This window comes from Festucalex cinctus, chromosome 3, assembly GCF_051991245.1.
Source record: "Festucalex cinctus isolate MCC-2025b chromosome 3, RoL_Fcin_1.0, whole genome shotgun sequence".
In the NCBI taxonomy this organism is placed as follows: domain Eukaryota; kingdom Metazoa; phylum Chordata; class Actinopteri; order Syngnathiformes; family Syngnathidae; genus Festucalex; species Festucalex cinctus.
In genome coordinates, this window is record NC_135413.1 from 22,175,523 (window position 1) to 22,191,994 (window position 16,472).

Sequence of the window (16,472 nt, forward strand, 5' to 3'; positions counted from 1 at the left end):
CAAAGACAGGATCACAACTATTACGCCTTCCGCGGTAACCTTTCAGCGCCCCTCACTTACCTGCCACACTTGTACGCTTGCACAGATCCTCCCTCTTTGTTCGAGCTGCCAACACTCGTCTGACAAATTTAATGACTGCAGGCCAGCCAAAGTTTCCTCTCAAGAAATCATCTTAATCAACTTGACTAATAAATTACATGAATTGGACATATTTTCCTCATAGTGCTTGAAAGAATGAAATCATCCATTTCAGGGTCAAACTATTGCCATCATAGCATATTTATCAACTGTCGAGGCAATGTTTCAAGTCGCATTTTATCTTGGGATGGGCATAATAATTGATTGCGTGGAACGGATTGCTGATAAAACACATCTGAGTGCACTTCTTTGTTGCCAAAAATCTTGGCGGGAATCCAATTTGCATGACCACAGGAGCGTTTGACTGTATCTTCCAGCAGCAACGCCGCCTGTTCAAACACGCTGCACTGATATACACGTGCTTTATTTGGATTTTTCGACTAAATGTCACTTCTTTCTTTGCACCTTCATATGAAGTTCTACTAAATTATAATGCGAGGAGGCTCAGAGTAGCAATACAGGCAAAAGGGAGCAAACCGTTAATGCCTGTTTAGCATAACAACGAGAAGCAAAACAACAAAAAATATGAGACCACATGGATATGCAACATAAATCTGGCTGCTAAAAGGTGGAAATGGACTTTGAATCTTTTAAAAGTAGGAGCCTCTATTTTCTGCAGAATATTTTATTTGAAAGTCATGGTTTCCCAATGTTTCCTCTCCCCAAATAAAACCAGCATTTTCACAAGTGGGCAAACCACATTGACTCATATACTCCCAAAAATGTATAAATGTGTTCTATTTTAAATATTACCTTGCTAGTGCATACAGAATAGTTTGATGCAGCAACTGAAGAGAATGGTAATGGCAATGGTAGTAATTACACAAACGGCCAACAGGTGGCAGCAGAGTATGAGAGATCAACTAGGGCCATTTTGCAACAAATCTCTTTTCCCTACAGTTTAAAAGAGATTTGTGAATAATGTTAAGAGGGATTTCCCAAAACAATTACTCATTCTCTCCCAGCCGTTTTCACTGAAGCAATCCCCCTTCACTCTGTTTTCCTGGATTTTGACTGATTTTGCAAGGCCCACAAAATATTGTGTTCTATTGCTATATAAACATGGAACCTACCAAAAGAAAGATTAGAGTCTCTTCTTTCACTAGGAAAAAAGTATATTTCTATCTGTTTCCGTTTTGCAGCAATTAGCATTAGAATACAGCTAAGTTTCATCATTATTCCCAAATCTTTTTAAAGATGATGTGTGGAAAAGAGCCTTTTGCAACATGGCCCTGGTTGATCTCTTATACTCTTCTGCCATCTGCAGGCTGTTTTTGTAATAACTACCATTGGTTTAAGCAACCTCTTCAAGTCAGAGGCTGCAGCAAAGCCTGCTGTATGCTCTAACATAAAAAAAAAAATACGTCTTTGAGAGCATGGTAATACATAAAATAGAAAGTATACGTTTTTGGGAGCAAATGAGCAAATGAGGGATTTCACAAAACAATAACATATACAAGAGGAGGCCTTTTAGAAAAAGAAGATAAATGCGTGAAATCAGGTGGCATGAAGACATAGTTTTAATGACTTATAATGGAAGTGGAAGAGAGACAATTACAATTGGGTTGTGGCCAAGTCAATAGTTCAAAATTTAGCTCAATGATGATGTCTCATTTTTAATGGCTGGTATAGACAGGTCATAAAAGAAGCAGAATTTAATTTAATGAAAAAAGGTGCAGGTGAAGAGCTCCAGGTGGTATTGTTACTCATTCATGATGAGCTACCAACTCGTGTGAATGTTGTGTTAGCGAATTCTCTTGCAACTAGCTAAGGCACTTGATGAGATAAAAAACGGAAAGTGCAGGACGAGGCTGCCTCACTGTCATTTAGCTGTCATTCAATTACAGTTGCACTTGTCCTGCCAATACTTTAATTACACTCTCAATAATTGTTTTGCCACTTTTGAAGGAGAGAGGATACCAGAGTGTGAAGAGGAGAGATGGGAATTGGACATAGAGGTAAAAGCCCACTGGAAAAATATACACATACACAAAGAGACATACTGTTAAGGCATTCAACTGCCCGTATGCTTACGCAAATACAATCGACTCGGATTAGATTTTATATTACCACCCACATAATACATCTGGAGCATCGGAGAGCGCTTTGTCTTGGTTTGTGTCCCCGGCAGTGAGCTGATGATGTGGGCACACTTGGGCTGTAGGCCTGTATGCATATAATTGCTCCTCAATAGCATTATAGCTAAGTCCCGCATCCACCGCTCCCACTTTTTCCGCTTGATTTGTTGTCTCTCCACTTTTTTGAGGTCTTAACATCACGAAGCACACATGGCACCCTCTCATGTTTACGCTATCTCAAGCGTTAAAAACATGTTTATTAGTGTGTGTGATCATACGTGAGGACTGCACAACTCAACACAGATGGTAGAGGGAGAGCTTCCGTGTGGGTGACTTTGAATAAAAGGGGTAAAGTGTAACAAATATGCTTTACTAAATGAATTCAAACCTTTAAATGTTTGCATGAGGAGCAAGAGCAGGCGAGGGGATAGGGATAGCTGCGTTTAATACATTCTTTTAGCTGTCTCAAAACTACAAATACAAGAGCAAAAGTGTAGCGAATGGATTAGAGCATGTTTACCTGCGCATGCGGTGGCTTCCTAAGGTGGCCAGATGAACGACAAGCAGGAGGCATATACAAGAATAAACTAGAGCAACAGAGTGTAGAAATTTCACTAATGCACTGTGTTATACTTGGATAAAAACAGTTATACTTTATTTTTTTACCCTGGTCAAGGACAAGAAGGAAGGAAGGAAGAAAGAAGGGAAGGAAGGAAGAAGAAGAAAAAGAAGCCGTACATAGGCAACTGGCTTGAATTTATTAACACCAAAGTTCAATTATTGTGTTCACACTTGAGCAAATGAATCGCACCAAGGGGGGAAAAGTAACTAGAGCTCAATGAAAACAGACTAAAGGCTGCTGGTATGAAAGCACCTTAAGACAATCTGGTGCATGCTCCACACTTCCTCCCCTGAGGCACTGACTTACAGGAAGCTACCTACCTTGGAAGTGAGAGCATACTGCTTTCTGCCTTTGTGTAATGGCGCACATGGAAAAAAATTCAACCGTCATTCACTGACATTAACAAGAATGGCGAATGGAGATTTTGGGTGCGAGCCTCAGCTATAATTGTAATACACCGACAGGTAAAAGAATGGCTGAAGGGGCAAGAGTTCCACGCATGGTAGCGGAGTTTGACAAAGCTTTGCATTCTGTCCACTTCAAAACCTTGAGAAGTGATTTTTTTTTTTGGGGGGGGGGGGGGCGGGGGTTGTATTCAAATCCATTACACATTTAAAGATACATACTGAAAACAAGTGCTGACTACAGTATGTAGTACTTACTTTTGGAGCTATAGTGTCAAACTACCGGTATTTTTTACCATTTAGTTTTCTTGAATGATTTGGGCATGGCTGAAACAACGGCAATGATGCACATCACCTGTGGGCGGGACTTAGAGGTCCGGTTGGCGTAGTAGGAAGTGAAAAAGTAGACACAGTAGTGAGAGAGAACGAGACACGGTAACGCGCAACGCTAGTTATTGCCATCAAGTTCAAGTTTATTTCAGCCTGAGTTCACAGTTTATCCTGCTTCTGAGTTGTGCGTGAGACAAGTAAGTTCATGATACCGAAGAGCACTGCTTAGCCCCTGTACAAGTATTCATTTTCCTACTAATCATTAGCATGCGTTGTTTATGAGCACATTTAAATTGAGAGCTATCATTGTGGATTTTTTTGTATTTAGAACTAGATATTGCTCTTCATCTCCCTATGTTGTGTTGTAATATTTAGACATTGATATACTGTTATTTGTTTGTAAAACCACATTTTGACTTGAACCATCAAGTACTGTCTACTGGGGATTCAACCTGATTAAATATCAGCAAAGGAAACCCAAGACCCTCTTTATTGGCGTTGTAACTGAACTCACAATAGTAATTTGCATATCCTACCAGCACATAAATAAGCACTTTTACCCCCCATTCCCGACATTATAAAAGTCAGAACTCCTTTGTTCCTGTCAGTGGTTATTCGGCACAATTGTGTGTTGCTTAGTTATTATTACTAGGTCCAAACATGTTAGCTTGTGAGCTAGCTGGGATAATCCTGTCCTGCGGTATTGGGTTCATTTAGCAGTGAAGACGCCCGACAATGTCAGAAATTTGAATCTATTTCTAACCCGCCTTTCTTCAGCCTCCGGAAACAAGAACAACAACATTTTAGGGTTACATTAGGTCCCAGACTGTTAGCTTTTGAGCTAGCTGGTGGCTAGCGCCGTGGAAAGCCCTGCGAGGACCCGGTCTCGGGTTAACGAAACAGTGCATGTAAATGTACTGTTTTCACCTAATCTCTGAAGGTATTTGCTTTGTAAACTTATATACATAAATTGAACCATGTATCACGTTATGTGTGAAATCTTGTGAGCACTCAAGTGCTTTCACACACTTTGATGAAGTGCGCAGTATGAGAACCAGGATGGAATCAAGACTAGACTCTTCTCCCCAGTGGTCCCCTCCATGGCCAAAGGGCAAAGGGCCTAGTTTGACCATTCTGAAAATGCTTTCTAAAGGAATGGACACTGCAGCAAATGCTTTTCTCGTTAAATTCCTACTTCAAACTGTAATGTAAATGTTGAGCACGACTTCCATTTTTGTAAACGTGCACTGAAAACTATGTACCATGCCAAACCTTAGGCGCTATTGGAGTAAGCACATAGTGTGCACTCCAGTACATGGAAAAGGGTGAGGGGAAATTTCTGGTTTGAGGCACAGCATCAATTCCAGCTGCATCGGTGCTCCCTGGAAATATAAAGTTTGAGAATGACTGCACTGAGGGCGAAAGGTGTTTTTGTGCCAAACATACTAAAAAGCTGAGCAAAAGAGGAACAAACCAACCAAGAAAGAATTGTAAAACAGTTCAAAACGATCTCAGGTTATTGGTTTTATTTATTTTCACTAATAAATAAGGCTGCACCTGTAATTTGATGTTAGTCATGGGTGACTTAGTTTACAGCTCACAGACTAATTAATGTGATGGACACTCGTCTACTTCCCGAGTACTGAGAGCCACCTCACGGACTCGAGTCAATAAAGTCAAGGGCACGAGAGGGGCTGTTGTCTAATGGCTTGTTTGTAACCGTGTGAAACCGCCAAAGCTGTGGGACCACTAAAAAGGAGACGTTCCTTGAGTTTGATCAGTTTTCTGGAAAAGGTCCCACCGTGACACTCAGGAGATGCAAAGTGGAAAAGAAAGTTTTTGATGGCAAGGGATTTGAGTCCAGCAGCGGTGAGAAGGTTAATCAATGATCATGATCCCGAATCTCATCTAAAGTCTTGATGGATTACAAGAAGTGGTGCAGGATATATGACTGTAATCTTTTATTAATGCAAGTTTCATGAAGGCAGGGGCAACGGGAAAACAAATCACCCTGTTAGGCGTTGTTTATATAATATGTTGCGGTCTTCATATGAAAGCCATCTATTTCAAGCCGACTTGTTAATTTCGTCTTTCCGAGGCTGAGGCATTGATAGATGATGTGATAGATCAAGACCATGCATACTTTATAAAGACCTTATGAGAGATGCCATGGAGGGAAATAGACGTGGGTGTTATTTCCCATTCAGTCGCAAGGTGATGTGGATCTTAAAATTCACTCCAAAAACACCTTTTGAAATGCCGCTTTTGCTCAGTGGCCTATATATAAAATTAATTTGTGACAGAATGTTTATTCATCTCATCATTCATATACCAGTCTCAAAAGATCTTAGATCACTCACTTCCCTGGCCTTTTCTCTTCATTTTGCATTCAACACATGCAGCACATAAATTCTTCCTATCTCCCATGCGTCCACATCTCCGCGGTTGCTTTCTCATTCGGTGTCAGAGGTGCTAATAAGAAGATGGCACCACGATAGGTGACATGTCACGTGACGTCTTTCCGATCCAACTCCAGCCAAGCTTGTCGCTGGAGCCGCGATAGAGCTCTTCCCGCATTTGAGAGCAGACAGGACGTGGGTGGCGTCCCTCTTCCTCTCGCAGCCTGTGTGGCTGCTGCATCTGAGCCACGGGAGGACACAAGGACAGAAAGGAGGCCACGCGTTATGTAGACTGCAGGGGCAGTGGCTCTTAACCACAGGTGTTCTCCACCTGACAATATTCCTCTACCCGATGCAGCTATAGTACTACGTGCAGAATAATGTCTGCATTCAGATGAACTTGTTCCGAAGACTTTACAGATTACCAACATTATCTTCCTCTATGCATATTTTAACATCTTTGTTTTCTTATATTATTCTTCCTTCAAGCCAAATTGTTTTAATTTGACCTTACCCTTCGATTACAAAGCCCAAGTCCCTACGGATGGAGCTAGCGCTGCCCAAACTAATCTGGATGGCCGCTACCTAAAGGGAATAGAGTAGAACAGTATTGCCCACAAGTCACACAAACAGGTTTAAGACTTTTGGGCCTTGGTGGAGGTCTGCGCTTTAATGAGTGTTAGTGTAGCTTTTATTGTTTTGTCAAGATCATATTCAAGCATGACTTTCAAAAATAACATTACAGTCAGTCTGTATGTTTGATTCCCCTTAGCACAACGGTCAGTAAACTTTCCTGTCAAAAGAACCAATGTAGTCTAAATAAATTACACAAAATGTGTCTGGAGCTCCAAAACAATTGAAGATTGTGATGAAGGAAATTGTGTGTTAGACTAATGTACTGTGGGCCCAAGAGCTAATTAGTGCTGCACCATAACATAAAAATATGCAGCATCCAATATGTAGAGACTCATTTTCTTCTACCTTTTATCTTCCGTTTTTGGATTTTGTTGTTGTTGTTGTTGTTATTGTTGTTGTAATTTTTCATACTTAATTATTCATACATTCTTAGACCTTTCTGCCTTTCTGCCAAATTTCTGAAATTTTTGGCAATTTTGTGGACCTATTATGGTCATTTTCTGCCTTTCTACTTCATTTTGGACATTATCTGGCTATTTTTTTTTTTTTTTTTTACGTTTTTCTGCCATTTTTCTAGTTACTTTTTGAATGTTTTTTTTTATGTTGTTTTTATTATTATTATTTTAAATCCATTTTCTGACTCTCTTTTTTTTTTTTTTTTTGGCAATTTCAAAGACATTTTATGGTAATTTTCTGCTTTTTTTTTCTTTTTCTTTTGGACATTTTATGGTTACTTTTTGAATGTTTTCTTTTCTGCATTTTTGTAATCAATTCTCAGACATTTTTGGCAGTATCATTTACATTTGACAATTTTCTGTTTTTCCTCTTCCTATGTTATGGTCACGTTCTGGACTTGTTTAGGTCATTTTAAAAACTTTCATCTATCTTTTGTTTCTTTATTTCTGACAACTTAAAAATTTTAAGAAATTTCATTTCATTTCCACTATTTATTTATTTTTTTAAATCCTCAGGGAACCACAGGAGTAGGACTAAAGGGCCACAGGTTGTAGACCCATGGCTAGTACTACATGTAGAGGTCATAACACCACCTGTTGGTTTGGTTTCCATGTGCTTAAGATTATTTTTTTCTTACGTCCTGCATGCGCCAATACAGAAAAACATCCACTTGTATCCTCAATTCCACAGGCCTTTTGTTTTAACGATTGATAAATGGCCAAGACCAGCCCCACTCAGAACTTGTCAAGGTGCCTATTTGTTCTCCTAATTACCATTTTGCTGCATAATGACAAAGGAAAACACAGCCCTCCAGTCATCATTGTGAGTGTGAAATGGTGGAGAAAATACTGATCGAAATTTGTTGTTCAACACTCACTCGCTAATGAAACACAAACACCAGGGAAATGTGTTTGGGGTTCATTTCAATTTCTGTCCTCCATAAATGTATGACATTGTCAAATATGTTTGAGCACTAAAAATAAAGAATTGCTCTCCACCATGTCTATAAAATCTAAACACTTGCAGTGATGACTTTTTTTTTTTTTTTTTTCCAATTTATGAATGAGAGGCTCTGATAAGTTTGTTTGGGTTTCATGTATTCGGAAAGTATACATCTTGGATGCAACATAATACATTTACAAATGTTATGCAGCTAAAAGGATAACTATACTTTGGAAAGGATTATGAAAAACGACATCTAACTGGGTGTGAAGTTTATCATCACACAGTTGTAGCGTGAATGTCCATGAAGGACATTCAGTCGACACCAGTCAATCATCCGTCATATGTCACTCTGTGAATGCTCTTATGCTCATATGAGTACAAAACATCCCAAAATCCTTCTGGCGTGCCCATCGCGCGAAGCCTCCGTGCTCACAGTGTGAAATGTCCTCTCAGCTCTTGAAGTCACAATGACATTATTCACGTGGAAGCAGCTATTATTCTTTTTGTCTGCATTTCACAGCTTCAAATCTATTTTATGCACCTGGAGAATTGTTTAGCTTGAATGCATTTAAATGGTTTACTCTCTATCGCGCGCGTGATAACTGTCAGACAAAAGCTCCTAAATGCGGCATTTAATTAAACCACAATGGCAGACAGAAGGAGTCTGAAATCCTTGGTAAATACCATCTTGTGACTGCATGAATATTCTGCCACAGTAGACGTGACACTATGAGGACTACCGAAACAGCCGCAGCAAGCAGAAACGGTCCAAAATGGAGTTAAAACAGTCATTTTGTCTGTTAGTTTACAGAATGTTAGGAGCCTGAAAACACAAAATTTGAACACTGGTCACATTGTGATGGTTTGTTAAATTGGACACTTTCATGTAAATATTGCTTTTCCCTCGGCAAAAGTTCATCTTTTTAATTTAAAATGGCTTACTTCAATTAGGATCCCTTGCCGTATAGTGGTTAAAGGTAGAACTGGGGTCGGTTTTGTGCTTGTTGGTAGCATAAATCCTTGCATCCATTCTATGTAGCTACATAGGTAGCTAAAGCTAGCTAGCTGTCAGGCTAACCGGCTCTTGTTGTTTGCTAGGTTGTGTCAGTCAGACTGTCTCCCATTCATTGTGCTGTTGTTGCCGCCCCCCTCCTTTGTATCATTGTAATTAGATTTATGAGGATTATTTTCATTTCAAAATATGATGAAATGTCATTGGACTACTATAACAATCTGCCTGGTTTGTATGCTAGTCACAGGCAAAAGCAATACATCATCATTTGTTTTCACTGTGTAAAGGAAACATTTACATTGCTTTGTATTGTGGAAATATCAGGAAAAAAAATACATTTCGGTCAAGTTCTAACTTTATTTAACATCTATTCATCTGCTTGTCCTCATTAGCGTCATGGGCCTTACCTGATTGACATTAAATTAAATATATTGTGGTGAACTAATAATTCATTCATTAAAAAAATACCACTATTAATTTAAATAATATGCAAAGAAAAAAAAAAGTTGTCTCACCTCATACATTTTTAGGTCTCGGTCACGCTACACCTTCAAATGTTTCTGCTATGGATACCCGAAGGAGAAGAACTTCGTGAGCTTGAAATTGGTGTCGGACCCAATTGGTCAACCGCTGCTTACCTTCCACAGCTGGGGCCTGCAGGTGGTCATCACTGAGTCCCGTAATCCGGGCTCCCGCTGCTTGTCTCACTTGGCTCTCGCTAGCTTTTGCTAATTCTTGCTAGATGCTCTTGCTTGCCGCTCCCGCTAGGTCCTGCTCACTCGCTTGCTCCACTCCAAATAATAATTGATAGTAATTGGTGGTAGCCTTGCGAAGTGTGGTCTCTCTGAGGCTTCGTAGTGTGCATGCATCAAATCGTTGCAATCTGTATGTTCACCACTAGATAGCACTAAATGATGCACACTGTTCCTTTAAAGGTCAAATTTGCGTGAGCGACATCGTTTGTATGTAAAGCTTTTCAAGAACACACTATATCTATGGTGCAAGTGTACCCTTAGGCATATGGACCAAAGTGGCTATGAGACATTGCCCTATCCACCTCAGTCACACCATAACAATATTTTGTTTGATGCATTGTGGCAGCTGAGCTGACTGGACACGACTGAGATCCGCCTGTCCAATTAGCACTTTCTCTTACCCCTGAGAAGTGGTCCCTTTCTGCATGGCTTAGCTCCTCGCATGTGGGCCACATCACCTACAGGTACAGTCGCACGAGTGCTTGTTACACTCACAGACCTTCCACTCTTAAAAACGCTGGTGTGTTACGTAAGTTCTATATTTTGATATGTCCCGCCTCTGCTACCCTTTCAACGTCCACATGAAGCCTCTTGCATGACTTTATTTTTCCCTTCAGTGAACTTTGAAAGCTCATTTATAACGTCACTGTGCATAACTCACCTTCATATACTGTACGTGCGGCCATTTGGTTCCTCTTTTATGTGCGCATAAAATAAATGACCACTGAAATCTAAAGGAAACAAGTGCCTGTCAGAACCAGCAGGGCTGTGACTTAGAAAGCTTCTGATCAAACGGCTCAACGGCTTCTTCTACTCTCTTGTCACATTTACTCAGTGAGCAAATCCATACATGCCCTCCTCCGCACTTCGTGTCCCGAGTTTAGAATAGTGGAGATGTTATTTTGTTCAGGGATAACCGCAAATGATCACTTGACTGCTGAATGTGGGCTAATGTAGGGCCCATTTGATATTCCTATTAACATCAGCATGACATTATCATAACACAAACTAATGAATTAACCAGAGAGCATAATTTAAGGGCGACCCATCGCATACATAGTCAACTGAGTTGACTTTGTGAGTCCTCTGTGACAATAAATATAGTTTACCGGTACTTATTTACCAGTACTTATTAAAAGCAATATAAAAGTTAAGCAACAAAAACGTCTAATAAAAATGTTTCATTTAAAATTGCTCACGCAGTGTGACAATACAAGGTAATATTAGTAATTTTCAGGTGAAGTTATTTGTCGTGTTAATTAGTTGCTAAACGTTGCTAAATGAAATTGTCATTGTGTGATGATGTCATTGGACATTTGTTTACACAGTGGTATTAATAAAACTGACAGACCAACTCAGGCAGAATTTTTTCATGTTTTTTATTTTTTAAGAGTGTGCAGTTTTTAGCCTTACTTCACTCGACACACATTCTGTCACTGATAGGTTGATCTTCCTCGGGTTCGGTGGTTTCTTTAAAAAAAAATCCTCTGAAAATTCCCACTTTCATTTAGTTAGTTGCTTTTTGTCATGTTTTTATGTATAAGCATATTACATATAAATGACTGCTGTCAAAGTTAAAGCGTTAACTAATTGATTAATCACAAAAAATTATCATTTAATCATGTATTAACGCAGATCACACTATTAATTTGACCACAGATGGTCATCTGTGGTCAAAATTAATAGTGTGAGCGTGTGGAGTGGATCAAAAAAAATGTTGAAGACATCCTCATAACATTAAATGTCAAAAGAATTAACACACAACAGGTGCTCTTTAAATTTGGCGGGCAAAAAATGTTGATAAAAAGACTTTTTAATTAAGTGATTAATTGTGATTAACCAAAATTCTAAGATGTGATTAATCTGATTAAAAAAAATAATCTTATGAAATCTCTAATATAAATACAAATATTTGTATCTGTGAAGTTTTAATTGTGGTTGCTGAACTAGTTAAATGTTACATTTTAACACTTTCAATTAACAGATACAGATTTTGAAACTCACAAACTGTGGCAGAGAAAATCATTTTTGTTTAGGTGGAAAATACATGCATTTTAGCATTTGTCTGAAAACATTTTAAAAGTAGCTAACATTGTTGCTAGGTGATTTAAAAAAAAACAAAAAAAACTGTTGCTGTGATAGCCTTAAAAGTTGCTATATCTAGCAACAAAAGTGCAAAAGCTGGCATCAGGCAAATAAAAGTGCTTTCATAAAGGTGCCCAATAAGAATCCAGCAATGAAAATGATATTTCTTCCCCAAAGCTGATTCTCCACTGGTCCAAGTTTTATGAAAATGAGCTTGGTAGTATTTACGTAATCCTTCTGCCGAACAAACAAACAATCGAAGAAGATGGAGGCAATGCTGGTGCTCCAGTGCTGAGGATTTGCATATCTTCTCAGGCCGTATTTCCTGCTCTTTACTCAGCTGCACGCGCTGCAAAAATTAAGTCCCGTTTTATTTATTTTTTTATTTGTATTTATTTTATTTTATTTTATCCACTGATGCCAGCGTCTATGAACAAGAGTGGAAATCCTTATTGGATGCTGCATTTTATTCCATCCACCTGACATACGTCATAAAACATGGCACCTCCACATCACCCTTGTCTGACCTTGAGGAAACCGTGGTGCTCACAAATCGCCCAACAAAACCTCCATCGCTGATCCACTTTGCACTAGCTCTCCTTATTTAAGACCCTTCGCTCCCCATGATGATGTGGTTGTGCATCTAATGGACTCACTGTTAGTGACCTGTGAGTGGAGACTCCCGCTTTGAATGGAGACATACAGCAGACGGCAAGCGTGAACCCTCTTCGACCTTCTTCTGCCGAGGAGGACAACAATGTCGCTTTTGCCATTAAGATCCTCTTTGAGTGCAGATAAATATTAGCGGGTGAGAGGGGCAACATGCTCGCGAGGTTTAAATCCACATCTTTACGATCAGAACATGATTAATCAAGAGGAGGCCAGGCGGATGTCAAGACATAAAACGATGCCGGGTGGGATGATTGAGACGTTTAGGATGCAGTCCATAAATTGGCTGCAGCACACAAATTCACTGCAAAATGGCTCGTAATTTGGTGGAATACGCATGCGAAGGAGATTGTAAAATCAGGGAATATTATAAGAAAGTAATCCCTAATTTGACTTGCATTTTTTTTTCATCATGGGCATATACCTTTCGCATTAAAGCAAGAAATGGTTTACTAATCCATTGCCCTGCATAAATAAATATAACATAACTGTGTGCTTCCACTTTGTAGCTCTTTTGAAAATGTGCATTATGTATATAAGTATATATGTGTGAAAAAATAATAAGATGTGTTCAATTTACCAGATTTATAGCTATTTGTTTCTCCAGAAACTTCAACAGTCTGTAGTCTGTACTTAATATGCTTGTTTAAATTTTTTTTTAAAAAGGCTCTATTTTTGTAGATAGATGCACTTGTGCTGCCTAAAAACTGTCATATCTTAATTTTTGTGCCGGTGCAAGTCTAGCTTAGCATGTTTATGAATTTGGTAAATGTGCTATGCCTCCATGAGTGTGGCCCCAACACATATGGCAGTTTGGTTAAGTAAACTCGGTTTTAGACTCTGTAAATACAGGTCTAAATGGTAGCACAGGTGGTGTAACACGATTTTGATGGATTGACAGACAGATCAGCGTGTGGTGAATGTATTTCATTAAGAAATATGCCCGTTGTGGACAATTCTTCTGAATTTCTGAATCATTGTAGAAATCAATTTATTGATGATTTTTTTTTTTTTTTTTTTACAATATTTTATTTATAATTTTCAAAGTTTTTGATAACAAATGAAAAACAAAGCACATACACAAAAAAATGAATTATTATTTTCAAAATATTTTTAATCAATTGCGATAAGCTTCAGCTCAACCATGACCCTACTGAGTAAGAACTCAATATGTGGCCAAATCGATATTTAAACATCATTTTTGATGGAAATATTCAACAAAGAGTCTTACTTAGGGTTAGGGTTCACACTTTAAGCATGGAAGAATGTTATATTAATGGAACATTAGCCTTAATATTTGATTTTAATTTTTCAAACATGAAACAGATTGCAATCTGTTTGTTAAATAGTGTTGAAATTTTAGTTAAATACATTATCATACAAAACTTACAGTGTACATGTACAGGTTCACTGATTAGTATTTTTAAAAATTTTTGTTTTTTGTTTTTTTTTTGCAATACAGTAATCGACTTACAGATTCGTATCGGGATTAATCAGGATCGAATCATGACATATGAATCGTGACACGGATCGAAGCGCCAGATATTAGGCAATTCACACCCTTAGTAAGAACAATATAATAGATGGAATGATTTTTAACTAGTTATACCATTATGATAAAATGGTGAAACAAATACAAGTACTGTAAAATTGGGCCTTAAACTTTTGAACAGTACTTTTGGCATTTTGTTTTCCCCCACCTGTTTCGTCACATCAAAGGAGCCCCCCCCCATTTATGACCTCATAACTTTCTCCCTCTTCATCTGCATTGCGACTTGATTTTGAAGAAATGTGCAGTGCAAAAAGTGGAGTCATCATGAAGCTGTCGTTTGGTGCTTGCTGTCTCCAAGCTGCTCCTCGTGCGTGTATGCGTGCGTGTGTGCGCTCATTCCAACTTCAGTCGGCCTCAGGTGTCCTGTTGACCTCAAAGCTGCAGCCGGAAGCCGCCGGAAGGCTGCGCAACCCGATGTCGAGCCCATCCCGGCTCTCCATATGAAACGTGTTTACCTTCCGCTTCTCCTCCTCGTCCCTTCCCAGAGGACACTTGGAGGTGGGGAAGACGAGGAAGACAAAGATATGACGGGATGAAAAGGCCGGGCCGTGACAAGCGAGGGAAAGACGAGGAAGACGGCGACCGGGGAGAAAAACAAATCTACTTATTGAAGGCAAAGTGCCGGCGGTTGTCACTCAGCGGCGGGGAAATGCATCCTGACACCTGCTTATCGCCGTATATTTGGGTTGAAGAAACGTTGGAAGGGACTCGCACATTTGAATACATTAGCATCTCCCCCCGCTGCGCAAAATATCAAAGCTCAATGAGGCTTTAGTTCCTTGTCCTCTCAAGTAAAGGCCGTTGAGCTGGTTTAATAGCTCACCGGGGGGAATCCGCTCGTTTTGAAAAGCAGCGTGACTCAGGTGCGGTTGTGAGTACTCTCGCACAGAGAGACACATGTGAGCAGAAGTATGATTATTTTTTTCCCCCTTTATAACTCTCTCACTGCGCCTCCACTGATAGCCATTAATCATGAGCTGTGTTGTATTGTCAGCCTCCCTGGCCACTCCCTTTGCTTGCAGCCTGTCAGTTAACAAGCCGTGACACATGACAGTGATGCGTGCGCCTCTGAGTGATGCCTGACTTCAGCTCTGATTGGAAAGGTATTGAAATGCTCCGGCACATGAGATCGTAATACCAGACTGCTTATGACGGAATGTTAAAATGGCAGCAGTGCGCGCCTGCGTTTCAATTAAACCTGCCGGGAGCAGGCGCAACTTAGCTTTGTCCCACCGTCTGGCGAGATACTGTGGCGTAAAATCAGCTCCCTGGAAATGATTGTTGTTTGACACGCAATGAAGAAAACACTTAGATGAATTTAAAAAAGAAAACTTTACTGTAACTGTGTCACTGGCCACTACATTAGTTTCATAACAGGCACATGCACGTAAACAGACCCCAAGCGGTACTCAAGCACTTGCCCGTTTGTCTTTGTTTAGTTGATTTGGCCCTTTATTTTAATCTTTCTGTCATCTGTTTTGATATTTGAAGAGCATTTATATTAGTCCTTGGCAGAATTGTACATGTGCTCCCACCTTAATTTGGTGGTCTGTGTGTGCTGACCCCATTTAAAGGGATACTTGACTGATTGAGCCATTTTCAGAAGTAAAAACTTAATATTTTATCTAAAATAAAATTGCTAAATTAATTATTTTACATTTACAATTACTACCTTTTAAAAACTACTTTTTCCACTTGCTGTTGACTGAAGATAAAATAGTGATTTAATTTTGGTCCTAAAACTAATTTTGACCTCCAGCAAACTCGCCTTCTCGCAATTTTGGTTCATTTATTGTTTTTTTTATCTTATTTCATAAGCATTTCATACAGATCAGTAGTTCACTGTATAATTTCATGCAGGGAGATAGCGGCCTATTGTCACTTATGTTGTGTTACGTGAAGTTACATTGAATATTTATGAATGAAGGAAGCTATTTAGTTTTATACTCGAGTAAATTGCTTTTTACCATTAAAGTGACGTCACATTGTAGTCTGTCGGTGAAGTCCGAGTGCTTTTTTTTTTTTTTTTTTTTTTCCGACTTAGCAAGTAGAATTTCCGAGTTCAAGGGGGAGTTCCCGTACACACTTCCTGGTTTGAACTCGGAAAAGTCCCACTTGTAACCATCCTCGAATGCAGCATTCCTTTCACCCATTTATTAATAGTCCCCCCCCCCCCCCCCTATGCAGATGGTGTTAACAAGTTGTAATAGTGTGAATAATTTTGATGATGGGGAACGTTTTTTTTTTAGCTCGAACAAATGCTCCCCAAAATTTCTGTGCACATGATTGGTACAAAAACATATATTTAACTACTTTATGTGAAGTACATTTTAATTGGATAATTATTTAAGTACGGATTTTTTTATATAAATATTTTTTAAAGTGGCACAT

At 39.2% G+C, this 16,472-nt stretch overlaps 1 protein-coding gene across 1 annotated transcript in view; it reads left to right on the forward strand.

The window, feature by feature from the left end:
• Window positions 1-16,472, forward strand: part of syt7a (synaptotagmin VIIa) — a 131,964-nt gene that overhangs the window by 32,366 nt on the left and 83,126 nt on the right. The gene's annotated exons all lie outside the window — the stretch shown is intronic.